This window comes from Lepidochelys olivacea (genome assembly GCF_965140295.1).
Source record: "Lepidochelys olivacea isolate rLepOli2 genome assembly, chromosome: 11".
NCBI classification, from domain to species: domain Eukaryota; kingdom Metazoa; phylum Chordata; order Testudines; family Cheloniidae; genus Lepidochelys; species Lepidochelys olivacea.
In genome coordinates, this window is record NC_140421.1 from 73205363 (window position 1) to 73226660 (window position 21298).

At 47.0% G+C, this 21298-nt stretch overlaps 1 protein-coding gene across 2 annotated transcripts in view; it reads right to left on the reverse strand.

The window, feature by feature from the left end:
* Nucleotides 1-21298, reverse strand: part of LOC311528032 (aryl hydrocarbon receptor-like) — a 131014-nt gene that overhangs the window by 27356 nt on the left and 82360 nt on the right. Inside the window, exon 1 of one of the 2 annotated variants that reach the window (XM_084642630.1) lies at nucleotides 3940-4003. The exons of the other annotated variant lie outside the window; for it this stretch is intronic. The gene's annotated coding sequence lies outside the window, so the exon portion shown is untranslated. Of the gene's footprint in view, nucleotides 1-3939; nucleotides 4004-21298 lie in introns of those variants that run through there. 2 annotated transcript variants of the gene reach the window in all.

A 21298-nucleotide genomic window follows, 5' to 3' on the forward strand; every position in this document is an offset into this window, starting at 1 on the left:
CTCTGCTTGCAGCACGGCTTTGTCCTAGGTACTGGCAGTCCTTCCTCCTGCTAGGAGCCTGGCCTTCTCCCCTCAAGCTACTTCTCTCCAGTCAGCTACTTAACTCTGCTCAGCCCTGCAGCCCTTCTTATATGAGCCTACGGGGCTGTGATTGGCTACTCCTCTCAGCCCCTTTCTATTTGGCTGCCTCCAGTGCAGCCTCCCTAGGGATGCTTTTAATCCCTTTTCTGCCAGTGAGGGGCAGCTGCCCTATCACATCGCCTTTTCACACATACAAGTGCTGAAGCCTTTCCAATGCTGGCAGAGCTGTGCTGACCTAGCAAACACAGAAAGTGCCTTCTGCTGTGTTTTGTCACATTTATGAACCTATTCTGTCTAGTTGCTTAACTGTATCCTAATTAGATCTGATCAAACATCAGGAAATTCAGATGTTTCAATGACTGTTTTCATCCTGAATCGAGACAATAAGTTGTTTTGTTTTGACATTTCTGATTGAAGTGAAACATTTTGACATTCCTGAGTTGAAGTACTATTTCATTTCAGCTTGGTTCAACACTGAACTATGCCTGAATTGTCACAGTGCCTCAAGGGAGCTGTAGTTTAGGTTCCTCACTCTCCCCATTTTCCCATCTCCTGTGATACAATGTGGCCCTGGTATGTACATGAGGCACAGAGCACTTTAAGCCAGAGGTGCATCAGGGTGCAGGGTGAATCAACCAGGACACCTCAAGCAGACACAGATTAATATTGAACTGACCTGAAATGAAGTGTTTCCAATTTGGTTCTCAACAAGCTAGAATGTCTCAATCTGAGATAAAGAAATACTTATTTGGGGCCAGTTTTTTTTTTTTTAACTTTAACAAAAATCAAAGTTTTCTGGGGGAAATTTCAATTTTGTGACAACCAAGTTTTCAGCAACTTCAATAATTAATACATTAATAATTTTCCAAATGCACAATATCAGAAAGCTGAATATTTTCAGCTTGTATTTCACATATTCTGATTAGGACGCTCATACTTCTCTTTCTTGTAAGTGGACAGCAGTAGAGATAGACTTAAGTGCACTGATAGCAGAATTACTCCCTTCTTTCTCTCTCTCCCCAGAGATCTCACAACCTCCTAAAGCCCAAACATGGCATATAATGGGGGACAAAGGCCCAAAATAGAAGCATAAAAAATTATTAGTGTGAGCTAGGGCTGTCAATTAATCACAGTTAACTCAAAAAAATTAATCGCAATTAATCGCACTGTTAAACAATAGAATACCAATTGAAGTTAAATTTTTGATGTTTTTCTACATTTTCAAATTTATTGATTTCTATTACAACACAGAATAGAAATTATACAGTGCTCACTTTATACTGTTATTTTTTATTACAAATATTTGCTCTGTAAAAATGATGAAGAAATATTTTTCAATTCACTTAATTCGAGTACTGTAGTGCAATCTCTTTATTGCGAAAGAGTAACTTACAAATGTAGATTTTTTTTGGTTACATAATTGCACTCAAAAACAAAACAATGTAAAACTTTAGAGCCTACAGGTCCACTTAGTCCTACTTCTTGTTCAGCTGATTGCTAAGACAAACAAGTTTGTTTACATTTACATTTGCTAAACATTCATATGTCCCTTCATGCTTTGGCCACCATTCTAGAGGACATGCTTCCATGCTGATGATGCTCATTAAAAAAATAATGCGTTAATTAAATTTGTGACTGAACTCCTTGGGGAAGAACTGTATGTCTCCTGTTCTGTTTTATCCACATTCCGCCATCTATTTCATGTTATAACAGTCTTGGATGATGACCCAGCATATATTTATTTTAAGAACACTTTCACAGCAGATTTGACAAAACACAAAAGATACCAATGTTAGATTTCTAAGGATAGATACAACACTTGACCCAAGGTTTAAGAATCTGAAGTGTCTTCCAAAATCTGAGAGGGACGAAGTGTGGAGCATGCTGTCAGATGTCTTAAAAGAGCAACACTCTGATGAAGAAACTACAGAACCCGAACCACCAAAAAAGAAAATCAACCTTCTGCTGGTGGCATCTGACTCAGATGACGAAAATGAACATGCATTGGTCCGCTCTGCTTTGGATTATTATTGAGCAGAACCCGTCATCAGCATGGACGCTGTCAAGGTTCCTCCCCCACTCTGAACTCTAGGGTACAGATGTGGGGACCTTCATGAAAACCTCCTAAGCTTACTTTTACCAGCTTAGGTTAAAACTTCCCCAAGGTACAAATTAATTTTACCCTTTGTCCTTGGAATATCCACTGCCACCACCAAACTAACTGGGTTTACTGGGAAATGCAGTTTGGACACGTCCTTCCCCCCAAAATCCTCCCAACCCTTGCACCCCACTTCCTGGGAGAGGTTTGGTAAAAATCTTCACCAATTTGCCTAGGTGACCACAGACCCAAACCCTTGGATCTGAGAACAATGAAAAAGCATTCAGTTTTCTTACAAGACGACTTTTAATAGAAGTAAAGAAATCCCCTCTGTAAGATCAGGATGGTAGATACCTTACAGGGTAATTAGATTAAAAACATAGAGAATCCCTCTAGGCAAAACCTTAAGTTACATAAAAGACACACAGACAGGAATAGTCATTCTATTCAGCACAGTTCCTTTCTCAGCCATTTAAAGAAATCATAATCTAACACATACCTAGCTAGATTACTTACTAAAGTTCTAAGACTCCATTCCTGTTCTATCCCCGGCAAAAGCAGCATACGGACAGACACAGACCCTTTGTTTCTCTCCCTCCTCCCAGCTTTTGAAAGTATCTTGTCTCCTCATTGGTCATTTTGGTCAGGTGCCAGCGAGGTTACCTTTAGCTTCTTAACCCTTTACAGGTGAGAGGATTTTTCCTCTGGCCAGGAGAGATTTTAAAGGGGTTTACCCTTCCCTTTATATTTATGACAGATGCACATCCTCTGGAATGGTGGTTGAAGCATGAAGGGACATATGAATCTTTAGCGCATATGGCATGTAAATATCTTGCAATGCCAGCTACAACAGTGCCATGCGAACACCTGTTCTCACTTTCAGGTGACATTGTAAACAAGCTGTGGGCAGCATTATCTCCTGCAAATTGTAACCAAATTTGTTTGTCTGCGCAATTGGCTGAAGTAGGACTGAGTGGACTTGTAGGCTCTAAAGTTTTACATTGTTTTATTTTTGAATGCAGTTATTTTTTGTACATAATTCTATATTTGTAAATTCAACTTTCATTATAAAGAGATTGTACTACAATCCTTGTATTAGGTGAATTGAAATAAACTATTTCTTTTGTTTTTTTACAGTGCAAATATTTGTAATAAAAAATATAAAGTGAGCACTGTACACCTTGTATTGTGTTGTCATTGAAAAATATATTTGAAAATGTAGAAAACATCCACAAATACTTAAATAAATGATATTCTATTATTGCTTAACAGTGGGATTAATCACGATACTTTTTTTTTAAAATAGAGATTAATTTTTTAATCTCTTGACAGCCCTAGTGAGAGCAGATGAAAGTGGTCCAGGATCAGTTCTTTAGCCTGAACAGCCTCATTTGTGATCCGTGTTCTGTAATTCAGCATTTCTGATGGGACTAAATCGACAGTAATGAGATCGCAGCAGGCCTGTGTAGAAGGGAGAGAAATATTTGTCTAGAACACCGGACACCCACTTCTTTATGAGGGGCACTAAAGAGGTACTCACAAACACTCCATGCTCCCATTTCCTCTATGTGCTGGACTGGGAAGGGTTGCTCTGACAGCCTATGTGGTCAGGAAAGTAAAACCAACAAGCCCCTGTATTTAAATGGCAAGATCCAAGAGGTTATTCAGGCAAAGTGGATCGCTCTCAGAAAATAGAAATCTGGCCCAAAGGAGCAGAATCTAAGTAAACTATGAGACAATGTCACGGAGCGCAGACTCACCGGTGGCACCTCCTGCTGGTCGTCTCAGGGAATTAGCGTTCCAGCCTCCAGAGCGCCCTCTTCAGGCCCACGTGTCGCCTTGCTGCTGGCTCCCGTGTCCCCCCCCAGGACCCCGGTGCCCCTTTCAATGGGTGCTGCCCCCTGGCAGTACCCCACAATTCTGGGTCTCCCCCTCTCAGGAGAGCCCCCCACCCACTATCCCTACCTTGCCTCAGTCATAGGCTCCTGCCAATCACCAGCTAGCCCCTGTGCCCTGGGGCAGACTGCAGTATGAGCCACTCATCCCAGGCAAGGTTGGGTTTGGACCTGCTGCCTCTGTCTAACCTTGGGCTATCCCCTGCAACCCCAGTACCTCTTGGGCCTAATACTAGGCTGCAGCCTGGGGCTTTCCTGGCTGGAGCTCCCCAGGCCCTTCCCCAGCCCTGCTCCAAGTCTAGGTACTCTGCTTAGGTCCCTGCAGCCAGGTCCCTCCTTCTCAGAGCTAGAGAGAGAGGGAGTCTCTTCTTCTCCTGGCTTTTATAAGGCCCACTGGGTCTGTCTGGGGCATGGCCCCCCAGCTGCGGCTGCTCTGCCAATCAGCCCAGCTCTTCCCCTTCCCCAGCCCTCTCCCAGGGCTATCTTAAACCCTTCTGGGCCCAAGCGGGTGTCCACCCCGCTACACCCCCACTCAAAACCCCCACGCCTCTCAGCTGGGGCTTCCTGGAACTAGCCGTCCAGGCTCACCCCTCCAGGCTCACACACCTTCTCTCTGAGGCCTCCCAGGCTGGGACATCTCCCAGACATGGGTCTCCGCCCTCCAGCGGGCCTGTTCCACAGCCTCAAGTTGCGCCCTTAGGTCTGGGTCCCCGCTATTCCCTGTCCTACCCCAACCTGGGTCCCAGCCTCCTGCTGGGCCCAGTCCATTTGGGTTTCCCTGTCACAGGCCTCCCTGGCGATGGTCTGGGTCCTACCCGGTCGCAGGATCCTCACCATCCTGGTTGCGATCTTTGCTACCTCCCCTGGGTGGCCTACTGGCCGGTCAGCCACTCTCTCAGCCGCCTCCAGCTGTATTTTCCCTCCCCCTAGGGGGCAGTCTTTCCGTAGGTGGCCCGGCTCCCAGCAACGCCAACAGGCTCCCTGCCTCCATGTTGCCTGGGCCTCCTGCTTCTTCCTGTTGTCCCTCACTGGGCCAGCCCTTCCTGGGTTGCCCTGAGTTGTGTTCCTTGGGCCAGGGCACTCTCGCCAAAGGTGCCCCTGCTGCCCACAGTCCCAACATGCCCGGACTCCTTCCTTTACCCAGAAGATGGTTTGAGGGAACCTGCCACCGTCCTGTCCCAGGTTGAGGCATTCAGCCCCCAGCCCCATAGGGACAGTCCTGTCCAGTGCCCACGCCTGGCACAGGCATAAGAAGTCCTTGTTTCTGCACCAGGCCTCCTGGTCCTAGCGCCAGGCTCCTCCCTCTGGCCTCAGCGGTTTCTCCTGAACACGGGCCAGAGGAGCTTCTGCAAGGCCTGCTGTTCACCCACCAGCTGGGCCATCTGTCCTTGGAGGACCCTCTGCGCCTCCCATAAGCCATCCTGGGTCTCCCGGTCCCCCTTCAGGCCGTCAGCGCCCTTCCAGTGAGCTGCTGACACTGGGCCCCACCCAGAGACAACACCCGGGAACTCCCCATAGAAGACCCCGGTGTACCTGGGATCCATCGTCCCTGCTTCTCCACCTTCAAGTTCTCCTTTCTGATTCGGGCAATCGTTCCACAGTCCGTGCCCTTGCCCTTTGTATCAGGGGTGGACCGCTCATGCCCGCATTCTCCACCACTTTGTAACCAGGGCGCAGCCTCACCGGTGGCGCCACTTGCTGGTCGTCTCAGGGAATTAGCTTTCCAGCCTCCGGAGTGCCCTCTTCAGGCCAGTGTCTCACCTTGCTGCTGGCTCCCGTGTCCCTCCCAGGACCCCGGTGCCCCTTTCACTGGGTGCTGCCCCCTGGCAATACCCCACAGATCTGGGTCTCCCCCTCTTAGGGGAACCCCCCACCCACTATCCCTACCTTGCCTCAGTCATAGGCTCCTGCCAATCACCAGCTAGCCCCTGAGCCAGAATGCAGTATGAGCCACTCATTCCAGGCAAGGTTGGGTTTGGACCTGCTGCCTCTGCCTAACCTTGGGCTGTCCCCTGCAACCCCAGTACCTCTTGGGCCTAATACTAGGCCGCAGCCTGGGGCTTTCCTAGCTGGAGCTCCCCAGCTCCTTCCCCAGCCCTGCTCAGGTCCCTGCAGCAAGGTCCCTCCCTCTCAGAGCTAGAGAGACAGTCTCTCTGCTTCTCTGGCTTTTATAAGGCCCACTGGGTCTGTTTGGGGCATGGCCCCCAACTGCAGCTGCTCTGCCAATCAGCCCACTCTTCCCCTGCCCCAGCCCTCTCTAAGGGCTCTCTTAAACCCTTCTGGGCCTGAGCGGATGTCCACCCCACTGCAGACAAAAATTCACAGATTCCAAGGCCAGAAGGACAATTGTGACCATCTAGTCTGACCTTTTGTACAATCCAGGCCAGAGAACTGCCCCAAAATAATTCCCAGTGCAGATCTTTTAGAAAAACACCCAATCTTGATTTTAAAATTGTCAGGGGTAGATTGTTCCAATGGTTAATTACTCTCACAGTTAAAAGTTTACACCTGATTTCATATCTGAATTTGTTTATCTTCAACTTCCAGATGCTGGACTCTGTTAGACCTTTCTCTGCTAGACTGAAGAGATCCATTATTAAATATTTGTTCTCCATGTAGGGACGGATAGATAATCAAGTCACCCATTCTCTTTGGTAAGCTAAATAGATTAAGCTTTTGAGTCTATCACTATAAAAGTATGTCTTCTAATCTTTTAATCATTCTTAAGGATACGATTCTGTCATGGAGGTCATGGATTCTGGAACTTTCCGGGACTTCTTCTGGGTAAGGGCCAGAGCAGCGGACTGGCAGCCTGCCCCAGGGATGTGGTGCAGCAGCTGCCAGAACAGCTAACCAGTGGCCAGCCCTGGGCCTGCTGGAGCAACGGTCCCCAGCTACCTGGAGGTGATTGGGGTTGGGTCAGCCCCCCTGAGACTGGAGCAGCAACCGTCAGCCCCTGCCATAGGAGCAGTGGCAGGGCTGGAGCAGCTGCAAGTCCTGGTAGCGCTCTGTTTGTCCCCACTCCCCCAGCCTATTTTTAGTAAAAGTCAGGGGCAGGTTGTGGGCTTCCGTTAATTCTTGTTTATTGCCTGCAACCTGTCCCTGACTTTTACTAAAGATACCTGTGACAGAATCATTCTCTGAAACCCCTCCCATTTATCAACATCCTTCTTGAATTGTTGGCACCAGACCTGGACTCAGGATTCCAGCAGCAATTGCGCCAGTGCCAAAGACAGAGATAAAATAACCTCTCCACTCCTACTTGAGATTCCCCTGATTATACATCCCAGGATCATATTTGCTCTTTTTGGCCCCAGAGTCACACAAACTTTATATGAAGAGAGACCGAAATGATTGGAACTGTTTAATTTAGAGAGAAGATAAATACAGGTGGTCAGGATAGAGGCATATAAAATAATGAATGGAATAAGAAAGAGGGCAAATTGCGTACTCCTATTTATCTTCTCTCTTCATACAAGAAGAAAGGGACTTTCTTCAACTGAAAATCAGTAAGTTAGAAATGTCATTGAAAGAAGATGCACAATACATACTTAACCTGTGGAACTCATTGCCACAAGGTTTCACTGATGTTAAGGGCTTATTAGGATTCAAGAATCTGAATGTACATGAGAATATACACAGTGACAGAGAGAAAATAAGACATTATAAGGGGTATAAAATCTCTTGATCCCAGGGTGTAAGCAGCCTTGTAAAAGACAGGTAATAGGAAAAAATAATAATTTTCTACTATGATGCTTTCTTTTGCATCATCTGGTACTACATGCTACAATAAGCATTTTGGAACAGGATTTTTATGTAAATACAGAAGAGCTAATTTCACAGGATTCCGTTGGGGAGCATGTATAAGCAAACAACAATACACAATACACACACATAAGAGCTACGGCCACCCACTGTGTCCCTATGAATACAACTGTCTATATTGGTATAGAGCTATCTACCCAATATCAAATGCCATATAGTAAAATATGTGTGCTCATTCAGGCGCATTCCGAACCCAAACACAGTGATACTAACTAGATGAGTGGTATGTTCTGTTTTTATAAAATAAACACTTAAGTTCTTTCACCTGTGAGAAATACAGAGCACAAAGAATTCCCAGGACAGCACAGCTAATGCAGCCACCAATATAAAATTTTAGATGTATTTTTAATGGTACGCAACTTTCAGACTTTACGGTTCAAAGGCTTTCCACCCTCATCAGTGACAGAAAAATCAATAGTAGAAGGGGAATGTCTATATTCCCAAGCAGGAATTTGCATTGGCTTGTATATTTTTATCCAGCCTCCAACCCCTTTTCTTCAGGGGAGACTAATTTCAAACCTTCTCAGTAGTCTTTGCTTGTGTTGGTCTGAGGAGGTCCCTGTGTTGCCTTCAGGACAGCACAGCTGGGTGTTAAATAAAAGATGAGAGGCCATTCAGAAATGAGGCACTGTCTTTAATGAGCAGCTGCCAGAAGCAACGCTTCCTTCATCACAAACCCTTCTGCAGTGCAGTTTCCTGAGTCAGGCTCTATTTATGTATTGCTAGGGATTTTGAACAGTCATTAGCTGATGATTGAAAGGGTGGCTAGCTCTGAGCTAACATCTTCTCAGAGTCCAAGCAGAAGTTGAGGTAGAAGATCAACACCACTGGTCTTGTATCTCCATGGCACACTGGAGATATATATATATATGTGTATGTGTGTGTGTTAAGATATGCACTACTTCAAATAGGAATTATTTAGGGAAGTTCTCTATTTTATATGGGAGGTCAGACTGGATGATCATGATGGTCCCTTCAGATCTGTGAATATAGCCATTTGTCTGAATTCACAGTGCAGCTGTCACCTTAGGATTTTACTGGAACCCCTGTGTTTGCTTAAGCAGATAAGAGTTAGCAAATATCCTCTCAGAACTGACAACATCAGCATCTGAATATCCCTGTGATGCTCCATGTAGCTGTCATGACTGTCTGGTGATCTCAGCTCTGGGACACGATGACCTGCTGAGCTTGCAAATTATATGACCTATACTGGATCCTGATTTAGGCCCTAATACAGGGCAATATTACACCCATGTCTGTTAATACCCACAGGGCTGTCTCAAAGAAATCTGCAAGGTTGGGGTGCTCTCTTCCAAGCCCTGGATATCTCCGGGGAAGAGAAGCTCTACGCTGCAGAGGTGCTTTCCGCATTACGCTGTTCTCTGTGGCTCCCCTCCAACCTGGAAGCATGGTTTCTGTCATTGACTATTCCAGCTGCCCTTGCTTTATATTCCCACTGCAGAGCAGAGGACAGCTGGGAACAGGAGTCAATGCACCCAGTGGCAAAGCCATGGGAATTTCCACCAGCGTCCAAGAGGAGCAGCCTGAGTCAAGTGGCAGCTGTTCCTTGTCTCTGCCTGCACCACACTGACTCCAACCACAGAGCCAGCCTTGGGTACATCCAGAGACTGCTGAGCAACATGTGAGCAGGCCATGTTGGCCTGGATCCCCGTAACAGGGTCCCGCTCCACACAGTCTCCTTCCCTGCAGAAACTACAGAGGCTCCTCCAGGTGTGACCTTTTATTTCTAGTTCCCTCCACCAATGTCACCACAGTCCCCCTGTAACAGTCTGTTTACAATGTTAACTGAGCTTTTGGCCCTGAATGGGAATGGAGGTCTCCTTACTCTGAGCCCTTTGTGTGACTAGCCCCACCTAGGCCAGTTCCCCCCCCTCTCTCCCTGCATTCCCTTCCTGTGCTTCTTTTATCAGCCCTCAGCTGCTGGGGCCAAATGAGTTATTACCTCATCCAGACCACCAGCCTGATTAGATCATTAACCCTAGTCAGCTTCCCCTGGGGCACTAATTAACCTCTAAGTGATCAGAGTGCAGGCTTACCTACTCACTCCCTGCACTCTATCACACTCCTTATTTCTGCTGCTTCAGAGACTTGGCCACTAGTACCAGCTCCTCACCTTGTCTAACTGTGATAGGGAGCATAGACCCATCATGAATAATTTTGGGAAAGAAAAAAGAATGTACAGCATGGTCTAAGGGCAAGGACCTTGCCTTGGGCATCAGGAACTGTGGTTTCTAGTCCTAGCTCTGCAACACTGGGCAGAGGTCATCCCTCAGTCTCAGTTTCTCCATCGAGAAGTGATCGCTCCTGTGCGATGTAAAGCACCTAGAGATGAAGAGTCCTTTCTAAGTGCACATACCCAGTGTTAGCCTGGCTGTGACATTCTGAAGGATTAGTGGGAAAAGTCCTGTCTGGTGTAACTGAGACACCATGCCTTTTGGCCATCTAATTTGTTTCCCTTTTTGAATGTGACTGTGGCTTTAGTGACCACAATCCCTATCAAGTCAGGCCGTACTTCCAGAATTGACGACTGGCCCTGCTGGGGCATGCTCAGTAGACTCCACTTACATCATCACAAAAGGCTTTGTGTGATGATGGCCAGGGACTGCAGTCTGGTTCAAAGGAGTGAGGGAGGGCAGCAGAGCACAAAAATCTCGGATAGAAAGTAGTGCAGCAGCCAGCACTTGCCAGCGTTTCCCTGTCTCTCAGACAGCATTAGGCTCTGGGGGCACCCACTTCTAAATCTGCATCTGCAAAGCTAAACTGTGACTAGAGCAAGCGTGCAGCTCCAAAAACCCATGATCTAAGTTGCACTAATACCCAGAAGCGTGTGTGAACACCAAATCCTGTAACCCGGGATGCAGGCAGCTAGAACCAGAGTTAGCTATTCTCCGATACCCGAGATAGCATGCATTCCGAGACTGCAAAAGAGCGAGCAGAAATCCACAGCAATCATTAAGAGGCATCATTATGTCAAGTCTGATTCAGACCTGTGCACAAATCCTACTGTATTAAAAGGTTCTCAGGCTTGCCCCAGAAGTCTTAATAAACCAATAATAGTGGTTCTGTCACTTTAACCACTGCTGGCAATTCGAAGCCTTGACATCCAACCCTGGACTGCCTTCCCAATTCACTAATGTACAGATGTCTGAAGTAATTAGAATCTGGTGTGCATTCTTAGCCAAGTTCAGCTATTGTTGCTGCCAATTCCCTTTTCATTGTCCAGATCTGTATTCATCCCCCCCTTTATTCTAGACACAAATGGTCTCTCTATTTTCAGAGCAGATCTCACTGTGTGGGAATCTACGGCAGAGGTTAATTAATGCCACTGAATGCACTACCTTTAACCCTTAGAGCAGGCTCCAGGCAGAAACATTTCTAGATGATGACAACAATGACCACTTCCCCCAATGTTTCAATTGTGTTTTGTTAATCACACTGATTGCAGATTGGTTTCATTTCTGGTGAGCAAGATATTAACCCCACTCATGGTCTACATTTCATAGTGATACAAGGAACAGTGATGCATTTTAACAAATAATTGCAGTCCCTGTTCTAACTATTCTCATTTATGCTGAAACCTCTTTTCACTACTCTGTCAGTAAAAAGGGGTCTTAAAGTGGGTTTAAGTCACATTAAGTTTAAGCTCTTTTACATGACTCAAGTGCTGTTTGGGGGTGTGTGTGTGTAAGGGTACATCTACACTAGGAGCTGGGGTGACAGTCCTAGCTCGCACAGAGATACGCACACTACCTCTCATTGAGCTAGCATGCTAAAAATAGTAGCTGAGCCAGGGTAGCATAGGCAGCGGCAAGAGCTGTCACGGGCTAGAACGTGCCCTCCCAGAGTCCGTGGGTACGGTGTGGCTAGCCCACACCACCGCTATTGGTGTGACCCTAGCTCTGCTACTATCTTTAGCATGTTAGCTTGATGAGAGGTAGCATGCGTCTGTCGACATGAGCTAGTGTAATCCACAAACCTTCTGGGTGTGGTGTTCTGTCCCATCTAACAGTAACAGATGTTACTAGATCACAGGCCCTCGTTCTCATGGGGGACTTCAATCACCCCAATATCTGCTGGAAGAGCAATATAGCAGTGCACAGACAATCCAGGAAATTTTTGGAAAGTGTAGGGGAAAATTTCCTGGTCCAAGTGCTGGAGGAACCAACTAGGGGCAGAGCTCTTCTTGACCTGCTGCTCACAAACAGGGAAGAATTAGTAGGGGAAGCAAAAGTGGATGGGAACCTGGGAGGCAGTGACCATGAGATGGTCGAGTTCAGGATCTTGATAAAAGGAAGAAAGGAGAGCAGCAAAATATGGACCCTGGACTTCAGAAAAGCAGACTTTGATTCCCTCAGGGAACTGATGGGCAGGATCCTCTAGGAGAATAACATGAGGGGGAAAGGAGTCCAGGAGAGCTGGCTGTATTTTAAAGAATCCTTATTGAGGTTGCTGGAACAAACCATCCTGATGTGTAGAAAGAATAGTAAATATGGCAGGCGACCAGCTTGGCTTAACAGTGAAATCCCTGTTGAACTTAAACACAAAAAAGAAGCTTACAAGAAGTGGAAGCTTGGACAAATGACCAGAGAGGAGTATAAAAATATTGCTCAGGCATGCAGAGTGAAATCAGGAAGGCCAAATCACAATTGGAATTGCGCTAGCAAGGGATGTTAAGAGTAACAAGAAGGGTTTCTACAGTCATGTTAACAACAAGAAGGTGGTCAGGGAAAGTGTGGGCCCCTTACTGAATGGGGGAGGCAACCTAGTGACAGAGGATGTGGAAAAAAGCTAATGCACTCAATGTTTTTTTTGCCTCTGTCTTCATGAACAAGGTCAGCTCCCAGACCAGCACCAGACAGTACAGTATGGGGAGGAGGTGACCAACCCTCTGTGGAGAAAGAAGTGGTTCAGGACTATTTAGAAAAGCTGGATGAGCACAAGTCCATGGGGCCGGATGCGCTGCATCCGAGAGTACTAAAGGAGTTGGCGGATGTGATCGCAGAGCCATTGGCCATTATCTTTAAAAACTCATGGCGATCGGGGGAAGTCCCGGACGACTGGAAAAAGGTTAACGTAGTGCCAATCTTTAAAAAAAGGGAAGAAGGAGGATCCTGGGAACTACAGGCCAGTCAGCCTCACCTCAGTCCCTGGAAAAATCATGGAACAGGTCCTCAAGGAATCAATTTTGAAGCACTTGGAGGAGAGGAAAGTGATCAGAAACAGTCAGCATGGATTCACCAAGGGCAAGTCATGCCTGACTAACCTAGCTAACTAGCCTAACTAACCTAGCCTTTTATGATGAGATAACTGGCTCTGTAGATGAGGGGAAAGCAGTGGACATGTCATTCCTTGACTTTAGCAAAACTTTTGATACGATCTCACACAGTATTCCTGCCAGCAAGTTAAAGAAGTATGGCCTGAATGAATGGACTATAAGGTGGATAGAAAGCTGGCTAGAGCATTGGGCTCAGCGGGTGGTGATCAATGGCTCTATGTCTAGTTGGCAGCCGGTATTAAGCAGAGTGCCCTAACGGTCGGTCCTGGGGCTGGTTTTGTTCAATATCTTCATTAATGGTGGGAGGTGGTGGAATCTCCTTCCTTAGAGGTTTTTAAGGTCAGGCTTGACAAAGCCCTGGCTGGGATGATTTAGTTGTGGATTGGTCCTGCTTTGAGCAGGGGGTTGGACTAGATGACCTCCTGAGGTCCCTTCCAACCCTGATATTCTGTGATTCTATGATCTAGCGGCACTGAGACCACTTAGCGCTGGCAGGAGGGTGCTCCACATGCAGCTCCCCCGCCCTGTGCGCCCACCCCGGCCCCATCCCCATCTGAATGCAGAGGCCAGGGAGTGTGGGGGTCCCAGTCCACACTGGCACCCAGCAGACAGGCACCGCCGACTACCAGTGGGTGCCCCTTGCTCCAGGTAAGCCTCCTCGGCCCATGTCCCATGGAGCAGCTGGAGCCCCGGCGCCCCCCAAGTGCCCCTGCGGGAGACCCAGCACACTCCGTGCTTCCTGGGGGGCCCATACAGGCTGATTTGTTCCAGGCCCCGCACCACTCTAGGGACGGCCCTGCATGGTGGCCAGTGGCAGAGTATTCTCAGTGGAGGGGTCTTGGTTTCTCCATGGGTCTAGTAGAGCCAGAGAGTTTGCTGACCTTCAGGACATAATGCAAAGCCATCCGGTTACAGAGGTTTCTACCAGGGAGTGGATTCGGAGAGGGAAGTTTCTACATAGTTTGAGATCAACTCTTTAGAGTTGAGATCATTACACCAATTCAGTTTGCTTTTATTTCTGTAAGTTTCTAGGGCGTGTGTGAAATAAGAACATTTTATATCAAAAATATTGGCACGAGTGGGAATTACGTGGAGGGACAGACCATGAAGGGCCAAACTCTGCTTTCAGCTGTTTAACAGCGGGTTTAAGCAAAGAATTTGTCCCATAACATTGAAAAGTCAGTGAATACTTATAGCGGTCGGACTACAAAGAAAAGGCCCAGAAATTAGCAGTGATGGGGAAAGCACAGGAGCACACACAGTGCTTCATAGGTAAGGCCAGAAGGGATCACTGTGATCAGCTAGTCTGACCTCCTGTACGACGGAGCAGAGAACTTCCCCACATTACATTCTAGTCCAACCAGGAATTATCTTTTAGAAAAAACTTCCAATCTTAATTTTAAAAAAGTGACCAGTGATTGAGAATCTACCACAAGCCCTGAAGTTGTTCCCAGGGTTAAGAACCCTGACTGTTAAAATATTATGCCTTATTTCCCATCTGAATTGATCTAGTTTCAATTTCCAACTGGATCATGTTAGATCAAAAAGTCCATTATTAATATTTGTTCCTCATATAGGTACTTTAGACTGTGATCAAGTCACCCTTTATCCTTCTCTTGTTAATCTAAATGGATAGACTCAAGGAGATTACTCATGATAAAGCATAGCCAGCTTTGTATGAGAGTGTCCATGGGTTCCCCTCCCTGTTCAACAAGGAAAGCCTTTTCTGCCGGGAGCCCCCTTGTCTGGACATGGGCTGCTGCTCCTCTTGACCCTGCTGCAGATAGCAATCTCTAGGGTGCAGAGCTAGGTAATGGGCTCCTAGTGCCCCCCATGTAGCACACCGTTCTCTCCAGCCTCTGTCATCCTCATGGCTGCCCAGAGAGCTCCTCATTGAAGCCATAGGGCAAGATTACAGCAGCTGCAGGTATGTGCCTGGTGCCCTCTGCAATGCAGCCTGTCCCTTCAGCCTTCTCCTTCGTCATCCAAGAAGGAGGGGAGACCCCTCCCCATGCATGCAGATCACTCCATTGGTTAGGCACCAGGCAGGAGGCCTGGCCACCATGGGAGGTACAAGGACTGTGGCAGAGCACTGGAGAAAAATGCAAGCAGGTACCGGGAAGCAGAGTCTCCATCCCAGCTCTCCGTGTTTGTGGAGTCTCAGTGTGAGAAGGGCAGCAGGGCATGCTCCTCCAGTGGCAAAGTGGCCTTCTCGCACACCCATTCCCCTCACTTCCCTATGCATAGATGAGAGTTCACTGCCAGTGTATGCCCAACTCCCCGAGGGAAGGATCAGTCAGGAACTCCTCCAGCTGCTCCAGTCCAGGTCCATGTAGATGGGGCATTGCTGAGGAGGAAGGGGGGGGGGCATTCCCAGCAGCACTGGGGGCGGACCAGAGGATGGCTGGGTGCTCTCTGTGAGCTTCAAAAGCACTCCTGAAGACCATAGGATTGTCTCCTTCCCCTTCTCTTGCCTCTGATAAGATGGAGGCCATGAGCACAGCTGCCAAATGAAATGGGGGAGGTTGGCTGAAAAATGGCATTTTTGCAGATGGGGGTGAGTTTTGTTACTCATTCTGCCATGCCCACCCCTGTTTCTAACAGCCGTTAGCTTCTCCTCCTCCATAGGAGTCAGCAGGTCTAGACCTCCCCAGCAGCCAAAGGGGCTTTCCAGCCTGTAGCGCTCTACCTGACTATACACTATTCTTGGTGCAGCCTTTCAGCCATCTTCACAGCAGCTCACTTAGCTTGGCAAGCAAATCGCGGCAGAGGAACAGCAGAGAAAGAAAGCTCAGAAGAGGGAAGGCAGAGACAAAGGAGTTCTCCCTCGGGGAAAACTGCCCCTCTTAAAAAACACTGCAGGGAACTGGGGAAAGCAGCAGGACATCTCAGACTCCATGCATGGGGCAGAATGTCCTAAAGCAGAGCAGGTGGCTCCCTGTGCATAGAAGCCCTACTGCCTCTGAGCCACCAGTGAAGGGCCCCATGCACTGGTGAGCAGCAGACAGATACAGAAGAGGCAGCGTTACTGTTATGGCTGCGAAGGCCACTTGTTGACAAGCCCAATGTGTAGGTGTTCAGACCTTTGCAAATTACTTCCTGCACTGAGAGTGTCTCCAAAGTCCCCAGGTGAGTTTTTCTTTCAAGTCTGAAAAAATGGAGATTCCAGGGACGGGGGGGGGGGGGGGGAGCATTATTTGGCTACACGAGCTTGGTGATTTTAGAGCGAGGATCATTAACATTTACCTTAAACAACAACCCAACTTTAGATTAAGGACTCAGTGAGGAATTCTGGCTTAAATACAGCATTTCAGTGTGTGATCACCCCTGACAAGGAAAGATTCACATTCCACAAATATATTTACATAGGGCCTTTCAACAAAAGGATCTTAAAGTGCTTTAGAAACAACTGGCAAATTCCAGTCCCTACATACGAATCTGAGGCTCAACCTACATTGGTGGTGCTGTTTTTCTGCTGCAAGGGGTCTTGGCAGTACAGGGCGGACTCCTATGTGCTGGGGGTGGGGGTAGGGGCAGGGGAGAGGGTTAGGCTGAGAATAGTGGGTCACAAACACACAGCCCAGATCTGACGACTCAAAAAACTTTGCATGGAGAGAAGATGACAGAGGGCCATGGCCACTACCCCAACCCTAGGTTGTAGCAATGATGCTGAATCCTATTTCGAGGTTAGCATCTCCCTCTCCTCTCCCTGCACCTCATAGGCTTACTTCATGCAAAGCTGTTTTGCTTATGATCATGCTTTGGCTTCATGCAGTAGACATACCAAAATGATTTCCCCAGTGGTTAAAATGCAGCAACCTCTGTGAGTGGATGAAGCAGCTATTGTAGGTGGCCAGTCAGCATGCAGCAATGAATAGAATGCATTGTTTATTGGAAGGTGCCATCCCAGTTGCTTTTTCACGTCTGTTTTTTCTTGCCTGTACGTGACTGCGATACATTTCAGCAAGTAGCCCCAACTTGGACCTCATCGCCATACTCCAAGCCTAAAGTGGACTAGGCTGCAGGAGGACACACTGGAAAGAGTATTTGTTCAGGTGCAGATTCATGTTATGTTTCTTTGGCAGGGAGAGTTGGAGTCTTATTTGCACTGTGTTCATTTGCAAAATGGCGTTTATATATTCTACATGTAAGTGTAGCCCAGGTCAAAAAAATTTTCACTACATTTTCTTTCCCTTTCCATTTGTCAGAGTTTGAAGTGTATATAAAAATGTTGGCAAAGTTTCAGATTTTGAAGAAGTCAGACCATACTTTTAGCAGTAGAGCTGGCCAGTTTACAAATCCAAAGAAACAAGGAGAATAAGTATTCCTTGCTTATTCCAAAAAACACAGTGATTACTCAGCAATAACTCACTTTGACCAAGTTTCTAAAAACAGTCTTAGTTTTCTTCATCCACATCCATTCAACAGAGCTTTCTGTTTTGTTCTGACACCATATTTAATTATGTTCTCTTGTTACTGGGAGAGGGGAGGTTACTTACCTGTAACTGGAGTTTTTCGAGATGTGTGGCCCCTATCTGGATTCCACGGTGCATTATGCATGCGTGCCATATGCCCTAGTTAGAGAATTCAAAAGTACTGTCCTTTGGTTCATGCATGTGCCTAACTCATCTCATGCTTCCATCTGAGGCAATAAAGCACAGGACGGACCAACCACATCTCAAATTCCTCCAACAGTGAATCTGACAGATCCAACCAGAGGGGAAGGAGGGTGTGAAGTGGAATACTGATAGGGACCACACATCTTGAAGACCATCCAGTCACAAGTAAGTAACCTCTTCAAGTGATGGTCTCTATTGTATTCCACTGACAAGCAGTACCTGAGTTGCAGGAGGGTGCAAGGATAGAGGGCAAGAGGGTCGTGCAAAAAAAACACCTGTGCCAAAGGATGTGTGTGCCAGTGAGTCCTGCACCAAGGCATAGTATGTGGTGAAGGTGTGGGCAGAACTCCACGTGGCTGCTCCATGTATGCCTATGAGAGGCACATCCTGAAGGGAGGCCATGATTGTAGCTTGAACTCTAGTGGAATAAGCCTGTACCTATGTGGAGGGCAGGGATGGGGGTAGATTCAACAGCTGGTAGCAGAGTTTAATGCAGCTAGAAATCCATTCTCTGGGTGGAGATGGCCTTTCCTCTGAGTCTCTCTGCTACCGCAATAAACAGTCTAGGGGACTTTGATTGGTCTTCTACCTGCAGAGAACGAAAACCAGAGCTTGGATGAAGAGGGAATGAAGGCAATGTTCTTCTGCAGATGTGTACGGATTCGGGGAAAAAACTGGTAAGTGAATGAATTGGTTAATGTCAAACTGGAAGATCACCTTAGGTAGGAAATTTGGGTGTAGTTGTGGAAAACTGCAAATGGTGGCTCTGCCCTCATAGCTCTGAGTTTCCTGATCCTTCTTGCTGAAGTAATAGCCATGAGAAAGGTGACCTTCATGGAGCAAGATGCCATTGGCTCAAAGGGAGGCTTCATGAATACCAAGAGTACCAGATTTAGGACCCATTGAGGTGCAATCGTTTGGAGAGGTGGGACAGTTGAGGAGGCCTTTCAAAAAAACACCCAACAATCTAGCGGTTAGCAGGTGTTTTTTAAAAGCGGAGTACCCTTGCACAGGAGGATGGAATGTGGTGATTGCTGCTACGTGCACCGTCAAAGTGCTGAGGGTGAGCCCCAATGTCTATAAGGATAGAACGTGATTACGATTAGGGGACTCTGTTGCTTCTGGTAAAACCTCTTTATGTTGTGCCCAAGATGAAAAACGTCTCCACTTAGTATAGTAACATTATCTAGTAGAATTTTTCTACTGTTAGGGAGAATGTCTTGTACTGCAGAGGAACATGCCCATTCTATAGGTGATGCCCATCCAACTACCATGCCCTGAGGCGGACTGTATGTGGATTGTGCTTGATCTCACCATTGTACCCGGTCAAAGGGAAGTTTGGGTTGGGGGCTTGGTGCGTGGATTGACATCCGCAGGAGATTGGGGAACCAGAATTGAATTGTCTGGGCCAGAAGGTGGCAAATCTGAATGACGGTTGCCTTGTTTCAATAGATTTTGTGGAGCACTCAAGAAAGGAGCAGTAGAGGAGGGAAGGCGTAGTTGAGCTGGTCTGACCAGGAGAGAAGGAGGACATCACCCTGGGAGTGATAACAAGGAGCTTTGCTGGAGAAGTATGTGGTGCACTTGCTGTTTGTCTGAGAAGCAAAATAGGTCCCTAGTTGGGATCCTTCATTGTGTGAAGATATCATGTAGCACTGATTGCAAAGTATCTGCTGAGTAACCACATTCTACGTCCCTGGAAGATAGGGTGCTCTGATTGCTGAAACACCAGTTCCAGAGATTGACTGTTTCTGCACATGAGAGCGACAGATCTCACTCCCCCTTGTTTTTCCATATTAAAGACCGTGTTGGTGTTGTTCGTCATGATGCAAGTGGATGAGTGGAAGAAAGGATTCACACACAAATCTTACTGCTCTAAGTTCTAGGATTTTGATGTGCAGCCTGGATTCTTGAGGTGGCCACATCCCTTGTGTCATACGGGTTGTCTCTATATGCTCCCCCACCTAACAGTGATGCTAGTTTTGTCTGGGGGAAGAGGGAAGAAAGGGGACTCCCATGCACATGTGATGTGGGTCTGTCCACTATAGGAGGGATAACAGTACTGTGGATGGGACTATCAGCATGAAGTTCATAGAGTGACAGTTTGCTGAGTACATGGACTGAAGCCATGTCTTCAGGCAGCAAAGGAAATCTCATGAAGAAGGAGGAGACCAGAAAAGAGCGAATATAGTGCCCATCTATAAAAAACGGAAATAAGGACAACCCAGGGAATTACAGACCAGTCAGCTTAACTTCTGTACCCGGAAAGATAATGGAGCAAATAATTAAGCAATCAAAAACAAATTTTGTCAAACCAACCTGATAGCTTTCTTTGACAGGGTAACAAACCTTGTGGATAGGGGGGAAGCGGTGGATGTGGTATATCTTGACTTTCATAAGGCTTTTGATACTGTCTCGCATGACCTTCCTATAAACAAACTAGGGAAATACAACCTAGATGGAGCTACTATAAGGTGGGTGCATAACTGGTTGGAAAATTGTTCCCAGATATTAGTTATCAGTGGCTCACAGTCATGCTGGAAGGGCATAACAAATGGGGTCCTGCAGGGGTCGGTTCTGGGTCCATATTGTTCTGTTCAATATCTTCATCAATGATTTAGATAATGGCATATAGAGTACACTTATAAAGTTTGTGGACGATACCAAGCTGGGAAGGGTTGCAAGTGCTCTGTAGGATAGGATTAAAATTCAAAATGATCTGGACAAACTGGAGAAATGGTCTGAAGTAAATAGGGTGAAATTCAATAAGGACAAATGCAAAGTACTCCACTTAGGAAGGAACAATCAGTTGCACACACAGATAATGGGACATGACTACCTAGGAAGGAGTCCTGCGGAAAGGGATGTGGGTCATAGTGGATCACAAACTAAATATGCGTCAACAGCGTAACACCGTTGCAAAAAAAGCGAACATCATTCTATGATGTCTCGGCAGGAGTGTTGTAAGCAAGACATGAGAAGTAAACTGCATTAGCTTCCAGTTCATTTCTTAGTGCAATTCTAGGTGTTGGATTTGATGATTAAAGCTCTATGGTTTTGCCTGGGGCGTGCTGGTCTCTGTGATGGTTCATAGTAGCAGGATGGTAAGGATGGTTCTTCCCTAGGTTCCGATTCATGGGAAGAGGTGGACTCTGGTTTGAATGATGGTACCGTTGGAGCTGATGGACTGGCGTATAACATGCAAGGAAAGCATGAGAATCTGTATAGCAGGCATAGCCCATGGCAGGATGTGAGTTCTCTGGAAGTGGAGGGTCCTGAAGGAGGAGACTCTAGATCCAGTCAGGTTTCTTGGGGTGCAGTCATGGATCAGCATCTGCCTGGTGTAAGGGGCATTTAATCTTTTCCTTCTGCCAGTACCAGAGTCAGATGTAGCAGTGGGAGGTGCACTCCTTGCTGAATCAGACTGATGTCTGGGGTAGTTCCTGGCCTGGGTCTGACGTGGTCTCATGGCCATCTCCATGAG